Source organism: Acanthochromis polyacanthus, chromosome 17 (genome assembly GCF_021347895.1).
Source record: "Acanthochromis polyacanthus isolate Apoly-LR-REF ecotype Palm Island chromosome 17, KAUST_Apoly_ChrSc, whole genome shotgun sequence".
NCBI classification, from domain to species: domain Eukaryota; kingdom Metazoa; phylum Chordata; class Actinopteri; family Pomacentridae; genus Acanthochromis; species Acanthochromis polyacanthus.
In genome coordinates, this window is record NC_067129.1 from 28645197 (window position 1) to 28663677 (window position 18481).

Here is an 18481-nt window from a genome sequence, read left to right on the forward strand (position 1 = left end):
CTGGGGCCACGATGACACTTTTGAGGACTGAGTTTCTGGAGAGGAATGTGGAGTTGAGGTGTAGAGTGTATCATCACTGCATGAAGAGGCAACTGAAGAGGATGGTGTTTGAGGATCTGCAGTGGTAAACGAGGCCCCTTCAGGTGAGCTCACTGGATACAAAGTGACGTAAGGCTCCTCAGGTGAAGACACTGAGCAGTATATAACTTTAAGTGTGCCTTTGTTTTGAATTTCAGAAACTGAAGTTAGGTTCATGAACTGGTTGAAGTCAATGTCCATGTATTGCAACCGAAAGTCATCCTTCACTTGAAACACAGTCTTTATTATTGTTTGTAGCTCTTCCACTGTTCCAGGGATTCCAGAAGCAAGGGTAAGTTTTCTTGAGTCATATTCACCACCAAAGAGGATCCGCAGAACTACGGGGTTTGCCATTACTGGTCACCTTTAGTCTAAATGAGAAAAAAGGAGAATGCAAAACAGAACAGCAGGAAACGCAAAACATTAGTTCTATTTTTGAAGAAAATATTTCATAGATTTCCCAAGTCTAAAAAATAGAAGAACATCTACTTCGGTGATATCTGAATCCTGTGTAGGGCTGGGCCATATGGCCTAAAAATAAAATCCCCAATTTGTTCCACTAAACTCGGTTTCTGATTTTAACTGAGTTTTTCCCGCTCTTAAAAAAAGAGAAAAAAAAATCCCAGCAACATAAAAATTAGACAAATCAAGTTTTGTCTTTATGTTGTCCAAATACACACGTGGACAAAATTGTTGGTACCCCTCAGTTAAAGAAGGAAAAACCCACAATTCTCACTGAAATCACTTGAAACTCACAAAAGTAACAATAAATAAAAATTTATTGAAAATTAAATAATCAAAAACAGCCATTACTTTTGAATTGTTGATTAACATAATTATTTAAAAAAACAAACTAATGAAACAGGCCTGGACAAAAATGATGGTACCTCTATAAAAGATTGAAAACTATTTGACCAGAGTGACATGATTAACTCAGGTGTGTCATTTAATTGACATCACAGGTGTTTCCAAACTCATAATCAGTCAGTCTGCCTATTTAAAGGGAGACAAGTAGTCACCCTGCTGTTTGGTGAAAAGGTGTGTACCACACTGAACATGGACAACAGAAAGCGAAGGAGAGAATTGTCCCAGGACATCCGAAAAAAAATTATAGACAAACATCTTAAAGGTAAAGGCTATAAGACCATCTCTAAACAGCTTGAAGTTCCTGTGACAACAGTGGCTCATATTATTCAGAAGTTCAAGACCCACGGGACAGTAGCCAACCTCCCTGGACGTGGCCGCAAGAGGAAAATTGATGACAAATTGAAGAGACGGATCGTTGGAATTGTATCCAAAGAGCCCAGAGCAACCTCCAAAGAAATTAAAGGTGAACTCCAAGGCCAAGGTACATCAGTGTCAGATCGCACCATTCGTCGTCGTTTGAGCCAAAGTGGACTTCATGGGAGACGACCAAGGAGGACACCACTGCTGAAAAAAACTCATAAAAAAGCCAGACTGGAATTTGCAAAAATGCATGTTGACAAGCCACAAAGCTTCTGGGAGAATGTCCTTTGGACAGATGAGACCAAACTGGAGCTTTTTGGTAAGGCACATCAACTCTATGTTCATAGACTCAAAAACCAAGCATACGAAGAAAAGAACACTGTCCCTACGGTGAAACATGGAGGAGGCTCAGTAATGTTTTGGGGCTGCTTTGCTGCATCTGGCACAGGGTGTCTTGAAAGTGTGCAAGGTACGATGAAATCTGAAGACTATCAAGGCATTCTGGAGAGAAATGTGCTGCCTAGTGTCAGAAAGCTTGGTCTCAGTCGCAGGTCATGGGTCTTCCAACAGGACAACCATCCAAAACACACAGCCAAAAACACCCAAGAATGGCTGAGAGAAAAGCGTTGGACTATTCTAAAGTGGCCTTCTATGAGCCCAGATCTGAATCCCATTGAACATATGTGGAAGGAGCTGAAACATGCCATTTGGAGAAGACACCCATCAAACCTGAGTCAACTGGAGCTGTTTGCTCATGAGGAGTGGGCCAAAATACCTGTTGACAGCTGCAGAACGCTCATTGACAAATACAGAAATCGTTTAATTGCAGTGATTGCCTCAAAAGGTTGTGCAACAAAATATTAAGTTATGGGTACCATCATTTTTGTCCAGCCCTATTTCATTAGTTTGTTTTTTTAAATAATTATGTTAATCAACAATTCAAAAGTGATGGCTGATTTTGATGATTTAATTTTCAATAAATTTTTATTTATTGTTACTTTTGTGAGTTTCAAGTGATTTCAGTGAGAATTGTGGGTTTTTCCTTCTTTAACTGAGGGGTACCAACAATTTTGTCCACGTGTGTATTTTCCTCTTAAAGTCAAAGTCTGTGTCATAAAGGTTGATTATGTACTGTAGTAGAAACATAGACAGGTTTGTCTACAAAAACACTAAAGGCTGTGGTATTTTCACAGTATTAGCATGAAACTCTCTGATCAATATATACTTACAACAAATACAAGCTTATAAAAGTGCTGTTGCAAACCTTACAAGGCCAACCATCATGAAAATTTCTTTTTTTTTCATAAATTGCAACATCGTACAATTGGACTTAGGCGAGAAAACAAATCCCGATTTATACATTTTTTAATATCTTCTGCAGAAAAAAAAAACAATGGATCTATTTAATCGAATTTTTGCCCAGCCCTAATCCTGTATCAATATTGTTGCAAGACTGATTATAAAAATGACTTCAGATTGGTCCACAACAGTGGGTGGCAATTAAAGCTAGGGATGGCAGATTTGGGGGAGTTGGGTTGAGGAGGAGGATTATGCTCACCTTCCACTATGATGAATCTTTTCAGTGTTGTCATACGCACACCACCAACCAAGTAGTCCACAAGAGGATATGGGTCCTTCAGCTCAGCAAGCTCAATAAGGGTAACCTCTCTAGTTGGTGAAGCTGACAGCTCAAATGCACGATAATGCTCCCTATACCAAACACATAAATCTTTCACTAGAAAACACAGCTTTCCCTTCACAATGCACATTTGAATAATCTCCCTAAATCTGGGCAGTCCATCTACAGATCCATGTGCAATAAGCATTCCTTCACTGTAATGTATTCCACTGAAAGACACACTTTTTGTCATATGTAATGCAGATAAATCTGGGTATCTCTGCTTAAGTTGAGACACTACTCCCTCATTGAGGACATCAACAGGCATGAATGAGACATCTGTGACCTCCAGGGATGACTTCTTGAGAGTCGGGGAATGTGTGTGATAAGCAAGCATGAGTTGATGTTTGATAGCTAATGACCGAGGTATATTCTTAAAGCAATTTGTGTGTCGAGCTACCTGCTTAAAGAAACTATGTTTAGCCTCAAACCTCATTGTCCACAATGCAATTAGAGGTCCAAAACAACGAATCATATGAGGGTAGTGCTCCAAATAGTGATGTTTTGGTAAAAGCTTAGCATGTGGAAAGAGTTCAAGATACCGCTGTCTGTGATCATAGATCTTAGCCTCAAGATATGCAATGGTTTCGTCTGTGTGAATGGGAGCTACAACCAACTCAACAATATCCTTTAGCTCTAGTACAACCTGCCATGCAGGCTCATCTTCTGGTAAGATTTGGCCAATCAAAAAGGGAAGCAATCTCAGCAAGGCCCAATTTTCATGGGCATTGCCGCCAATCGTGCTGCGAGATGTAAAAGACTGAGGTATGACATGGGGGCGATTGGTTTTGTCTCCCCATTTGTAAGGAAATGTCTGAATCAATGTGTTAAGGTCATCAAGTGTGAAGTATTTTTTGGATGTCAGTGAAGCAATACAACGGGCCAGCTCAACTGGAACTATACCTTCAAAGAGATCGTGTACAATGTCAGGGGGATAGCCAGTGCAAACATGAAAATGTAAAAGGTGCTCTGTTAAAACACACAGTTTTTTCACACCGCAGCAAACAGTAGCATTCTTTTTAGCAGACTGGACATGTGCATCATGAATGTCTCTAGTTCTGAGCTGGAAGGAACCTGACTGGACATCTTTAATTTGAAATTCAGATTTGTCTCCAGTGCAAAACCTGCATATTGACCCTCCTGAAAAACTTTCAACGAACCCTCCAATTGAATGTGCCCCAAGATTGTCAGCTATTACACACTGGACAGAACCTTTGACAAACTGACCAAGCTGAGAAATAAAAACACCATGCTGTTCTAATATTTTCAAGTCTTGTAGGAGAGGCTCCAAAACTTTTTCAAAACCATATGCCTTGATATCATCAGATTTGCATAGAACAGCTAAATTAATTGAATTAAGCGTTGAATGGGAACCTGGTGGCAAATTACCCAACACCCAATAGACACCACAGAGTTTATGCTTTTTACGAGATGTACCCAGAGGGTTACATATCTCAAAATCATCTACATAAAGATTGACTGCTATTTTAAAACCTTCCCCAGACAGAAACTTGTTTTGTTTAAAGTACTCACCGTCTCTTATGGTTCTGTACTCTTTGACCAACAGCTGCTCTTGTACTTTATGTATCTTAAGATGTTCAAGAACACTTGTGTGAAATATTAACTGTTGCAATGACTGTAAGAGAGGGATATACTGAAATGTCCTCTTCTTTTGAGCATCCAAAATGTATTCTACAGGCTTGACCACACCAAAATGTGAGTTATAGTATTGTGAGCGTTTATAAGCGGTACCCAGAGGCCCATCTTTTGCAATAGCTATGCCCAGTGGGTTAGATTTGCATAAAACAGTGGCAAGCTCATGGATTACTGACTCTTCCACTTGTACTTCATGATTTTTGAAAACATTAGAAACAACTGCTTTTGTGGCAGGCAAAGATGCTGTACTTAATATAAAGTGAAGTTCAGAGAGAACCTCATCAACTACTGCCTTGGGAATGTGAACTATATTTTCCAATTTCAATAAAATACAAGCAATTTTCTCTTCAATAACATTAGGAAGGTCTAGTTCTGTACCATCACCATAATTCTGGGTTTCATAATCCTCATCTACATCCAAAGACTCTGGTGGATCATCTGCAGAACTATCTGACTGATCCAAATGAGTGTTTGCACTGACAACACTGGCTTTAAAGTCTTTAAATGAATGTTGGTTGTGTTTTCTGTTTTTGTGTGTGTTGAACGTGCTATAAATATTAGTTGTAAATGTACACCCTAGGAATACACATGGAACAGTTTCATCATGCCTGAGATGCCCATTTAAATGTTGAAAAAAATCTCTCTCTGATGCTAGTTCTCTGCATGAGCAGACATGACACCGGAAAGTACAGCCTTCTACTCGCTCTGGAGTTTGCTGTCTGCTATGAAGTTTGTATGTGTGATTCAGTAGCTTACTCCATGTATTAAATGTGCAAGGACAATCTGTATAAGCACATGGATAACGGAAACTGCCCCTGAAGTGTCCATGACTCTGCCTAAAATGCTTCAACAACAAATACCTGCTACCTACTTCAAAACTGCATTCTTTGCATTTCCACATTCATTCTCCTATAAAAGGGAAAAAGACACCATATTAGAGCATATCTCATTAAAAACCTGGAAGGTGCATCATAATTTGTTTAGGCCAAATCGATTTTTTATATTTTTGTACTTGTAAAACTAGCACATATTCTGTCATTCTTGCATTAATATTTCACAGCATTAATTTAGCAAAATGAATGGACAGCACTGCAGCAAATGGCATTCAAAGAAAGAATTGGGATTGTTTATTTCCTAAAAAGGATTTGGGTCCTTTTGATAATTTGTTCATGATTTCATGATACCAAATTTATGTTGTCCAATACTATTGAAGTATCTTTAGCGATAATATATCCCCAAATGGTAGTGTTGTAGATAATCCTGAGTCAATATTGACTAAGTAGCATAATACTTACAGCACTAGGAGGTTAGAGCAAGGCAGAGGCTTGGTGAAGCTGATCAAACTACAAGTTAAACATTAATTGTTAGAGTTGTTAAGGAAAGGATACTTTTTAAAGTGAAATACAAGACATACTCGTAAAGCAATACTTACCAAATAGACTTTAACACACAGCTAAGTCTCACTTGTCTTCTTGTTGCCCAAATATGTGTACTAATTGATGTCTCAATGTCACACATCCACTGAGCACACTGCAGAAAACAAGAAAAAAAAACAATTACAAATGGTCCAGATTTATAAAAAGTATCATCTTAATTAGTCCATAATATCGCATACAGCATCCATCAAAGGGCACATAAAACAATAAAAATAAATAAATAAAAATTTCTCAGCAAAGTAACCAAGCAGTGTTGTAAATGTAAATCAAACCAACCCAAATACATTCACACATTTACTCTTATGTCATAGTACTCATAATTTTCAAGGACTTAAGAGTTTTTTCCCACTTTTTCATAAATGCAGTACCTCAGTCGCTCTAATGTCAAAACTTCTGACACCACAGACTTCCACAGTTGGACAGACGGTGGATCAGCACCAACTCACTTAACCATAATAGTTTTCCTAGCCAGCATTAATAGAAATTGAATAGTTTCTTTGTGTACCTTCAGAGAGTCTGAGATTAGGCCTAGTAAACAAATCAATGGGTTGGGGACAGGGGCTGCTCTAACACTAAGCTAATTTCTCCACATATTGCACTCAAAAATAATTCAATTTCTTTACACTCCCAGAAACAGTGAATTCTTGTCCCAAAAGTGTATTTGTTATATTTTATTCTGACTGTAGATTCATTTTGTATCCATCATTTTACTGACAAAAAACAATGAATAAAACAAATAACATCTGTTTTGCAGACTACTGGAGCAGAAGGTTGATCATACTCAAGTTAGAAAGTCTTTCATGCCTGTATGTTTTCACCTGCTCTGTGTGTGTGTGTGTGTGTGTGTGTGTGTGTGTGTGTGTGTGTGTGTGTGTGTGTGTGTGTGTGTGTGTTCCCCGGTGCGGTAGTTTTTCCTGATAACGGTAACGCTGCGGTTGTATGATCCCTGTGAGCAACACAGACATGTAACTCTTGAGTGTAGCGGACAGTCGGATCCAAATAATTTAATTTCAAAGTAATAGAGCGGGCACGGATACCGACAACAAGTCATGACATGCTCGCAGCGGTGCGGTGACGTTCTACGAAACCGCGCTTAAACATGAAGCAGTCATCATGGTGTGAATAACTTAAACGTGTGGAAGCCATGTAAACACTCTAAACCCTTATTACAGGCCTGATACTTACTGTTAACTGACGCAGTTTAGTTGGCCATTCCTCACGGTTACGGCTGCATGCAACAGGCAAGAGGTTTGGAGTAAGGGAGGGGGGGAGGGGGCGCGCTATTCATCATGCTGTAAAGTCAAAAACTCCGATAAATAACACCATCCACCACAATTTGTGGTGGGAAAAACGGTGTCACGTAGGCCCACGAGAATAAGTGTCGAAAATAGATTTTACAATGCATGAGGTGCCCGTGGTTGGTTTGCCTGAAGGGATGCTAGATGCTAGCAGCTAGCAGCTCTCCTTAGACCACACTGTAAACCTAAACCGATTAAATGTTCGTCGGCTATGATTGTCATAACGTCAAACACCGATTTTGAACATTTTCTACAGTATGAACAGCATCCTGCATTCAATAGATATAAATTAGTACTTACCGCAGCTGCAGAAGTGGCGCTTGGTCACTGGTAGCAGACAAAGTGAACTCTCTCCGCCCATGCGTATAGAGAGGTTCTGTAAATCCAACTCAATTATTTATGGTAAGAAATGCCAAAGACGAAACTAATAATACATTTTAAGTTAACTCAGTGGATTTAATTTGAGTATGCCTGTGGAATTAAAAAACAAATGCATTTATGTAGAACCAACTGAAATGGAATGTATTATATTAAAGGGAGGCTTGAATCCTTTTTTAGAGTGGTCTTCTCAAAAGAGCATTTCAAATCTACAGTTATTACAAAACTCAGCTCCCTATCCACTTTAGGATCGATTTTAAGGTTCTTTTACTAGTTTTAAAATGTCTTACAGTTTTTTTTACAATTGCTTAAACACGATTTTGAAAACAGGGCTTGGAATTTCAAAACACTACACACAATTAGCCCAACCACACACACAATATGGAAAACACTTCAGATCCTGTGCAAAATGAAACACTATTGTAAAAACTATATCCACATTTATAAAAGCCATACTATGTTACCATATGAAACACACACATTTCATAAGGCTTAGTTCTGTTTGAACCAGTTACACACTGCTGTGTTTAACTTAAAACACTTTTGGCACTTCTACCTCTGGTATCTCAATCTCCGTTCTACCTTTGGCAATTCTACCTCTGGACCTCTCAGTGAATAGATTACTGTCAGTGAAGTACACAAAGAAAGTGCAAATATACAACATAGTAAATTCAAACACATCACAAGATCAATGCTGCAGACTTTTGAAAATATGATTTAATTTTCTTCATATAACCACATTCAGTCAACAGACAATCACAAGAAAACATGTCCCAACACTGTAAACCCACAAAATAGACAAATAAAAATACTGTACTACCAGTACAGGTTAAAAATATGTAAAGAAAATGAAGAAAACAAAAAGAAATCTGAGTAAAATAAATTAAATACTAAACATCTCTTCGCCTAGCTGGAGCTGGCCGGAGAATTTCATCTACATCACAGGCAATATCTTCGTTGGCAAGACAACGTGGGAAGAACCGTCTTGAAAGACGGATCCATCCTTGCACAGCTGCAGCGTCAATTTGGTCACAAGCCTCTTCCATGGCCTGAATGAGGGGCATCTGAGTCTGGGGCTGGAGATCATAAACCCGGGGTCGGCAAGTGGCTTCGGGCCAAAATGTTTGTAAACAATCGAACAGCGGGCCAACCTGCGGGGGGATGCGCTCCGATTCCGCGAGCGGGGGGCGGGGCCTCTACAGCTGATCGCCGCTGCTTGGGACACACGTCTCAATTCTGATCACAGATGTATTAAAAATGACTCCCGAGACACACACGTTTTGCGCACACTGTTGCTCAGTGAAATCTGGCTGGTACAACCGTGTCCGACCAGTAATGCAAACGCGGAAATGCCTGGCGGCAGCCAATCGCACAAGTTTCGTGTTGTGGTGACGGACCGGCTTGGTTCCGTGCCAAATCAAATTTTCAAAATCATCTGGCGGGCCAGATATTATTCCTGACGGGCCAGTTTTGGCCCGCGGGCCGCCAGTTGCCGACCACTGTCATAAACTTTTCACGCCATGCTGAGAAAAATTCTTCGATGGGGTTTAGAAATGGAGAGTATGGTGGAAGGTATAGGACTGTAAACAGTGGATGGTGCTGAAACCAGTTGTGGACCAGAGCAGAGTGGTGGAATGACACATTGTTCCAGATGACAATGTAGTGGATCTGATGCATTTGGTTATTTACTGGAAGGAGGTTGTGCAATCTGTCCAAAAATCTGATAATTTGATCTGTGTTGTAAGGGCCCATATTGGCATGAGGGTGGACAGGCGCGGATCTAGGATTCTAGGAGATCAGGGGCTTAGCCCTGAGGGTGCAGATGCCGATTTATTTTTTCTGGCTTTTTTTGTGCCACGCACACAAAACTATCTTTAATTTATTTATTTATTTATTTATTTTACATCAACTTACCACCAATTCAAAGCTGAGAAAGGCACGGAGAACACTTAAAAATCAGACCCTTTAATGATGCAAATGTCTTACCACCAGCAGCCTTGAAGTCATTGTTTTATGGCTCATGTCCACTGAAAGAAAAAAATATAAAATACAAAAGTTATTCAGACTGATCATAAACTAAAGAAATAAAATACATCTTATTTCCTTACTGCAGGCTACCTGTGATCCTGGCTGGCACCTCTGCTGTCCTTTACTGCTCTGTTCTTCAATTCTGTCCTCAAATCCTGTCTTCAATCCTCCTGTCTCTTCTCTCTTGCTTTCTCTGCACGTTTTTTATGATTTCCATTTCTGTTCATTTTCCCCCTCACTTTCTCTTTTACTTCTTCCTCTCTTCTTGTCTCTGTTACTCTTTAAATACAATATTTCAGAGCTGTTCTCATGTCTTGTCATGTTTTTTTTTTAATGTTAAATGTGGGTCATCTCCTGTCTTTTCCTCTTCACTCACACATGAACTAAAATAAATAAAAATATTTAGAAATAAAACCTTTGAAACATACTGATATATTGTGTTTGTAACAAATCGCCATGACTCCTTTTCTCCTTTTTAAATTCTTATTTTTTATTGTGCAGGCTTGTTGTTCAATTTCTTCATCACACTTATCCAGCTGCTACCCCCTACTCTCCTACTTATTTTGTTGTGGTGGCAACATAAGGCTGTGCCGGCGTAGCTTCAAACTGAGCAAATCTGTCTATGATGTCAGGAGTTATGGCATGCAGGTTGTCCTTTTCAATGGACATGATGGCTAGGTCATTGAGCCTCTCTTGGCCCATGGTCCTCCTCAACCATGTGTGAAGACGTCGCAAGGCACTGAAGGAGCGTTCACAGCTGCAACTGTTTACTGGAATTGTCAGGGCCACTTGGAGGACTGCCTTCAGACTGGGAAACATGTCTCCATCCAGTAGTTTGAACACAGTGGCTGTGTCAGGGACTTCCTCTTTCTCCATCCTTCTCATAATGAATTTTTTGCCACATAGAGTTCTTCTGACTTCAGTTGGATCTTATAATGCAAGGCAAGGCATTTGAGATCATCTTCAGAGAGAAAGGTGGCTGTGTTTGGGTTACAGGCTTGAATGCCTGACATAAGCTCCCCTCCAACATCTGAAAATCGGTGTGTGAGCTCCTGTATCATTCGGTCCAGGCAAGGATAAAAAAGCTGATGTCTGAAATCATCAGAGGTGGTAGGATTGGAGGCTGACCCACAGGCTGACTCCACCACAAACCGATCCAGTCTTTTTTGTTTCTGCCTGGGACCAACAGGGAGCAGGATGTGATTTTCCTCACATACGGTCATGGCCTTCTTAAACACATCTTCAGCCTCAGCATCTGTGCGGAGATCTGTCAGGGTTTGAACAGTTGCTATTTTATATTGAGCTGCTCTACCCAGGTCCAGACTCTCCCCCTGCAGGTACCGGTGAAGCCCTTCAGTTATGCTGAGGAGTTTGGCAAACATCACTAGCAGGTAGATGGTCTTTGGCTTGCAGAGCTTTGCCAGGATCCCTTTGGCCATGGCTGTCTTCATGTTGCCGAGACATGCCAGAATGGCAGGAAGGTTGTTCAAGACAGCATTGACAGACCTCACCCTGCAAGCCCATCTTGTTGTGGAGAGCTGCACAAGTTCAGATGGTTTTAATCCCAGCTGGTTTTGGACTTCTATGAACTTGTTGTGGTTGACAAGAGAGTTGCTGAAAAACGTGTAGATGTTTTCAAGCTGGTCGAAGAATGTGGTAGCTTCAGGTATAGCCTTGCATGTGTAGCATAGGACAAGGTTGAGCTCATATACACAGCTTCAGGGTGTCACTCTCTGAAACGGGCCTGAACATCCCCCACTGATCCACTCATCACCGCTGCTCCATCATATGTTTGTGCAACACACATGAGGTCACTTAGATCGTGAGACTGTAGAACTGCCTCTATTCCATCTACAATTGACTTTGCATCAAAACTGTCCAGCTTTTGTAGCCAAAGAAAGGCCTCTTTTGGCGTACCCTCTTGTGTGACATAACAGACACAGACAGCCAGCTGCTCTGTGTGGTGGTCTCTGGCTTCATCTGCCCTCACAGAGTACATTTTGGATGGTTTAATTTGTTTTGTGATATTTTCAGTTATTTCTTGTGCAATGCTGGTGATCATTTCATTTTGGGTCGAATGAGAGAGGTAGGTGGCATTAGATGGAGGCTTATATTTTTGGAGAAAGGGGTCAAACTCTTTAAGGAGTTGCATGCACTCGAAGTTGCCTGGATTATGACTGGTGTCTTGCTCATCATGTCCACGGAATGGGATGCCTTGCTTCCCTAAAAATGTGGTTACACCTACAATGCGCTTAAAATATTGCAGCCTCTCTGTTATTTCTGCTGCGCTTGCGGTATTCAGCTGCTCAATCACATCTCCATGACTTTGTATGCTTTTAAAGCTCTGCCAACAGGTCATGCTTGATATGTGGAGGGCACTTTTCTCATGCTCACGGAAGGTATCCAAAGCCCTTGAGAAGCCAGAGCCACTGAGGAGAGCATCTTTGTTGGTGCAAATATTCTGCCTTCCATAAAGCCGACACGAAAAACAAAATGTGGAGTTCCTGGTTACAGAGTACTCCAGCCATTTAAATTGCTCACACCAGCTTTTGTTAAATGCTCTCTGCTGGGTACCAAACTGGCTGAGGGGGTACTGGGGAAGGGACACCTGCTTTGGACCACTTTCTGGAGTCCCTAAATCAGTATCAGACAGTCCACCTGCTGCTGTCCCTGGCTGGTCATCCCTAAATGTAGCTGTGTTCTCTGCGTGACAAAAACAAAACCGTATCCCAACATTCCGTCAAATCAACTGAAAATAGCTAAATCTCACCTCATCAACTCACCAATTCAAGTAAATCTAATCTAATAATGTATATCTCAAATTAAAAAACATCTCATGACAATTTTCATATGGAGTCTAGACCTATACTAATAAAATAAAATAAAATTAGACCTGCACATTAACAAACCTGAAACAGCACGTGGTGGTTCACTGACTGATGCCACTGCAGATGACACAGTGTCTGCACTGCAGGATGGCAGCTGACCTGTATTTCAAAATATACATTGTACACACATACATACACACAGGCTGTAAGTTAAATCTGTAAAGTGGCTTCTGCATGATTTCTATAACATGAACATCAGTGGTGGACAGTACATTTACAATTTTTAGTCACTTTTACTTTACTTGAGTATTTCCATTTTAAGGTACGTATTAGAGGGAAATATTGTCCTTCCACTCAACTACATTTGTTTGACAGCTTTAGTTACTTTTCAGATAACGATTCATAAAATTCATGTGAAAATACCCACATGCTGAGTTTAAATGTTTGAAATGTTTCTTGATGAGATGAGAAAATTCTCCCTCTTCTTCAAATAAATGAACTGTTTTAAACTCCCTTGGATTAGCTGAAAAATACATCGTTATTAACTGTTGATTGAACCACCCAAAAGTGTACATATTAGCTAAAATTAGCACAAGCTTAAACATCTGCAGTAGTAATATACAGTATAATAATCCAAAAACATCCTATATAATGGCAAAGCACTGACAGGGAGCATTTTTCTGCACAATGAATACTTCAATCATTTTGCTAGTAATACTTTTCATTCATATTTCATAAAGGGTTTTTAGTTTTATCCTGGAATGCAACATTGATCTTGCTGTCTTTCATTTTCAGTGCGGTTGTGTTGTTGTTGGTATTAACGGATAATACTGATAGCCAACTAGCAAAATCAGTCAAAGTTTCACAAATCGGGAACATCAATCTGTCTAGCAGCTGCTGCTGCTGCTGCTGCTGGCGACTCCGCTTTTTGAAAACGCTTCTGATATCCATTACTTGAGTCGACGCTGGTTGGCAGTAGAATCAAGGAGCAGCGACTAGCGCGCATAGACGTAAACGCTTCTTCTTCTGGACAGGTGGCAGGCTGCCAGCTGCTCTCCAGCGTATGCTGCCACTCTCTGGTGAATTCCAGTACTGCACATTATACTCAGACCAGCTCGGATCCGTGATCCGGGGCTCTTGAGAAAACATCCGGGGCTTGAGCCCAAGTAGCCACCCCCTACATCCGCCGATGACGGTGGAGGACCCCATTCAGGGAAATGGCTGGGTGATGTTACCCCCACGTTGCCCTGGGACATTAATTATAGCCCTGTGGCCAATGATGTTTCTGCCTCTCCTTCTGACTTTACTGAGGCTGAACCCTGCCTCATCGATGTAAATAAATTTATGTGGGATTTCCTCAGCATCCATCTGTAAAACTCTCTGAAATACAGTGAAAGACCAGATTGTGTAGTTCAGCATAGGTCTATTATGCAGTAAATTTACATGTAAAAATGATTACGTGTGCAGTATGTAACATCACAATGTTAAAGTGAACAATACAGACCTCCACATACTCATGCCGCAGCTGTTTGATCCTCTCTGAATTCCTCTCAACAGGTACTCGATACAGTTGTTTCATGTGAACTTGATGTTTTTTCAGGATGTGTGCTATTGTTGTCAGAGAGACCTGATGGACATTATTGAAAATGGTGTTGTCACTAATAATTCTGGCTTGAAGTTCTCTGAGCCTAATGGCATTATTGGCCAAAACCATGTTTATGATTTCTGTCTCTTGCTCTGGTGTGAATATAGGTTCCCTTCCTCCTTGTTGTTCTCGGCCCTCAATCCTATGTAGAAAAAAATACATGTCAGCTGTTGTAAAATGACACAGGAGGAGGTATCAAAAGTGCCGATATGGTGCATACAATACAGCAAGCAGCTGATTACTGTAACTGTTGACAACTTGTTTTTTTTTACCTGTTTTCTTGTCGAAATGTCCTTATGACAGATGCCACTGTAAATCTGCTAAGATTTGGCTGAACTCTTAGTCCAGCTTCCCTCAGCGTCAATCCATGATTCACGACGTGATCAACTAGTGTTGCTTGAATCTCATTAGACGAATTTGGTCCTCTTCTTCTTTGAGGGTGTTCTCCTCCTGTTTCAGGTCTTCCTCTTCCTCTTCCTCGACCTCTGCCTCTACCTCCTGCTCGTCCTCCACGGATTCCCCCTCTCATCCTCATTCGTCTTCCTCTGGCTGCTTCCATTTTGGTGGAAAGCAGGTGAACTCACCTGTTGCATTTTTATAGTGCTCAAACCTGATTGGTGTGTCTACAATAAAGCAATCATGTGTTTGCACACCTGATGTGGGTGTTTAACCAAACGGCTCATGGGTGTGGTGATTTGTCCATCAGTGCTGTGGAATTGCAAGGAAGTGACATCATGATATACGTCTGTGTCTAATACATACAAGTGTGTTTAGTGTTTTGCAAATGACTGTGTGTATTGTTCTGCAAAAAGTGTGAGGCTGACTTTGTGTTTATAGTGGTGAAAATCTGGTCCCGTGTTTTGCTCCTTGAGTATAAGGTATTAATAATTATGTGATTCTTTTGTTTTTAGTGTTTTTGCAATCATAAAAAACTCTAATGGCCTTGCGCCTTCTTATTTGTCCGATCTTCTTTTTCCATATCGACCCTCGTGGACCCTGAGGTCCTGTGGCAGCGGCCTTTTAATTACACCACAAGCCAGAACTAAAACCCACGGCGAGGCGGCATTTAGCCACTATGGCCCCCGCCTCTGGAACAGCCTGCCAGAGAACCTCAGGACTGCAGAGACTGTCAATGTTTTTAAAAGAAGGTTAACGACTCACCTTTTTAATCAGGCTTTTAACTAACTTTTTCATTCCTTCTTATGTTCTTATCATTACTCATCCATTATCTTATGTATTTTTATTACTTTAACTATTCATTTTATTCATCTTATTGTACAGCTCCTTTATTTTATATGTTAAAGTTTTTTAACTCCAGTCTTTCCTCAGGGGGGTCCTCCTCACTGGCTGCAGCCTCTGGTCTGCTGCTGGGGGTGCTGTCCACGGGTCCCTTCGCCGGTTGGAAGGGGGGTTTCCCACCTCAGTGTGGGGGTCAGGGTTAGGGTTAGGGTTAGGGTTGGGGGGGGGTGTTTCGCGTCGGTTGTTGTCGCCGTCGTACAAAAAGTCGAAATAAGGAATTTGAGTCATAATATGTTTTGTCAAGTATAGCCACGCCCCCTGGCTCCGCCAACTTTAACGATTTATTTAAAATTCAGTATTGATTTATTTTAAGATCGTCCACCTGATCTCTCATTTTGACCATGAAAACTAACGGGAAAAAAATCCTGAGCTGTAGAACATCAGTCTATCAAATTTTATTTTTTCCCAAAATGAATTGGGGTCTATGGAGAAAAAGCTTTTTGGAGCCAACCCTAGTGGATGGCGTGATATTGCAAGTTTTTGACACTTCCGGGTTGGCTTCAATTCTGGAGCCAGATGCTACGTCCACTTTATATACAGTCTATGGTCAAAGCCCGACATGCGGTGGAGAGATGATGACTTTTGCTGTGGGGCAGGTGGGGGGGCTTGCCGTGCAGAACTTTGGCTGCTGTCACTTGGCCCGGGAGAGGCAGAGCTGCTCTGGGTGCTACTGCTTGAAGAGCCAGAGGGGCGGGTGGTGTTGCCATTATCACCCTGTGACTGTGAGCGTTTAAAAAACGCTGAGATTTTGCTTTGTTTTTCATGTGCCATTTTCCGACAGTCGCTGGCGGGAGGCTGCTCACATGTGTGCTCACGCTTGTGTGTGTGTACACACGTGTGCGCGCACGCCGATATTAAAATATATAATTTTCACCATTTTGTACCACTTATTGAGCGTGTGAATCATTTTTAGCCCATTTTTACGTTACGGTGTTGAAAGGCTTCATCTAATTATTTTATAATAATAATAATAATAATAATACTTTATTTATTTTAGGCCCAATATTAAGACAGACGTCGTCTCAAAGGACCAATTTTGCATCATAAGAAGTCATGCTGTTAAAAAGAGCGTCTTCATTTTTTTTTTTTATCTCTATGAAGTTTCATCGCGGGTCCCACTTCCCTTCGTTCTTTTTTCATTTTTAACACTCCTACATGATTGAGAACAACAACACATGGCCCCGCTATACGGTCGTAATTACCTCATGGCGCGCGTCACTGTCATCAGAGGTGGTTTTTCTTCTGCTTCTTTATTTTATGGCTGAAAAAACTCTATATTTTGGCCGTAGTTTGTTGTAGAAAGTAAAACACGAGACGCGCCACTGCAAACTAGTGTTTGTGTGTGTGGTGACTGTGGGGTGGGGGGCAGTGTGACTGTTTACAAGACGGAGGGAGGGGGGAGTAGACACAGTGGAGTGCTGCAGCGAGTGCTGTAAGGACAGCATGTGGAGTGGCCTTTATGCAGGAAAACTAAAGTTTGCGTGTAAAAAAGTAACAATTATTTTAATTTAACTTGACCTTCTGGGGGGGCGGGGGGTACCGTTGGGGGGCAGGGCGCCCCCCTAATATAATGGTAGGGGAAACACTGAATCAACAACAAGTGGGACACAATCGTGAAGTGGAATGAAATTTATTGGATATTTTAAAATTTTTTCAAAAATAGAAAACTGAAAAGTGGGGCGTGCAATATTATTCGACCCCTTTACTTTCAGTGCAGCAAACTCACTCCAGAAGTTCAGTGAGGATCTCTGAATGATCCAATGTTGTCCTAAATGACTGATGATGATAAATAGAATCCACCTGTGTGTAATCAAGTCTCCGTATAAATGCACCTGCTCTGTGATAGTCTCAGGGTTCTGTTTAAAGTGCAGAGAGCATCATGAAGACCAAGGAACACACCAGGCAGGTCCCAGATACTGTTGTGGAGAAGTTTAAAGCCGGATTTGGATACAAAAAGATTTCCCAAGCTTTAAACATCTCAAGGAGCACTGTGCAAGCAATCATATTGAAATGGAAGGAGCATCAGACCACTGCAAATCTACCAAGACCCGGCCGTCCCTCTAAACTTTCACCTCCAACAAGGAGAAGACTGATCAGAGATGCAGCCAAGAGGCCCATGATCACTCTGGATGAACTGCAGAGATCTACAGCTGAGGTGGGAGAGTCTGTCCATAGGACAACAATCAGTCGTACACTGCACAAATCTGGCCTTTATGGAAGAGTGGCAAGAAGAAAGCCATTTCTCAAAGATATCCATCAAAAGTCTGGTTTGAAGTTTACCACAAGCCACCTGGGAGACACAGCAAACATGTGGAAGAAGGTGCTCTGGTCAGATGGAACCAAAATCCAACTTTTTGGCCACAATGCAAAACGATATGTTTGGCGTAAAAGCAACACAGCTCATCACCCTGAACACACCATCCCCACTGTCAAACATGGTGGTGGCAGCCTCATGGTTTGGGCCTGCTTTTCTTCAGCAGGGACAGGGAAGATGGTTACAATTGATGGGAAGATGAATGGAGCCAAATACAGGAGCATTCTGGAAGAAAACCTGTTGGAGTCTGCAAAAGACCTGAGACTGGGACGGAGATTTATCTTCCAACAGGACAATGATCCAAAACATAAAGCCAAATCTACAATGGAATGGTTCACAAATGAACGTATCCAGGTGTTAGAATGGCCAAGTCAAAGTCCAGACCTGAATCCAATCCAGAATCTGTGGGCAGAGCTGAAGACTGCAGTTCACAAACGCTCTCCATCCAACCTCACTGAGCTCCAGCTGTTTTGCAAGGAAGAATGGGCAAGAATTTCAGTCTCTGGATGTGCAAAACTGATAGAGACATACCCCAAGCGACTTGCAGCTGTAATTGCAGCAAAAGGTGGCGCTACAAAGTATTAATGCAAGGGGGCCGAATAATATTGCACGCCCC

General features: G+C 41.3%; 1 protein-coding gene and 2 long non-coding RNA genes across 9 annotated transcripts in view; 1 reads left to right on the forward strand and 2 right to left on the reverse strand.

The window, feature by feature from the left end:
- Window positions 1-18481, reverse strand: part of LOC110972632 (NLR family CARD domain-containing protein 3-like) — a 204578-nt gene that overhangs the window by 65839 nt on the left and 120258 nt on the right. The gene's annotated exons all lie outside the window — the stretch shown is intronic.
- Window positions 1-18481, forward strand: part of LOC127530708 (uncharacterized) — a 61908-nt gene that overhangs the window by 27216 nt on the left and 16211 nt on the right. The window lies entirely within an intron of this gene.
- On the reverse strand, window positions 2-7750 carry LOC127530695 (uncharacterized). Its single transcript, XR_007937378.1, has 6 exons — window positions 7674-7750; window positions 6072-6169; window positions 5935-5982; window positions 5511-5548; window positions 2864-3015; window positions 2-449 (listed from the first exon to the last, which is right to left on the reverse strand). It is a non-coding gene; the product is annotated as an uncharacterized LOC127530695 (long non-coding RNA).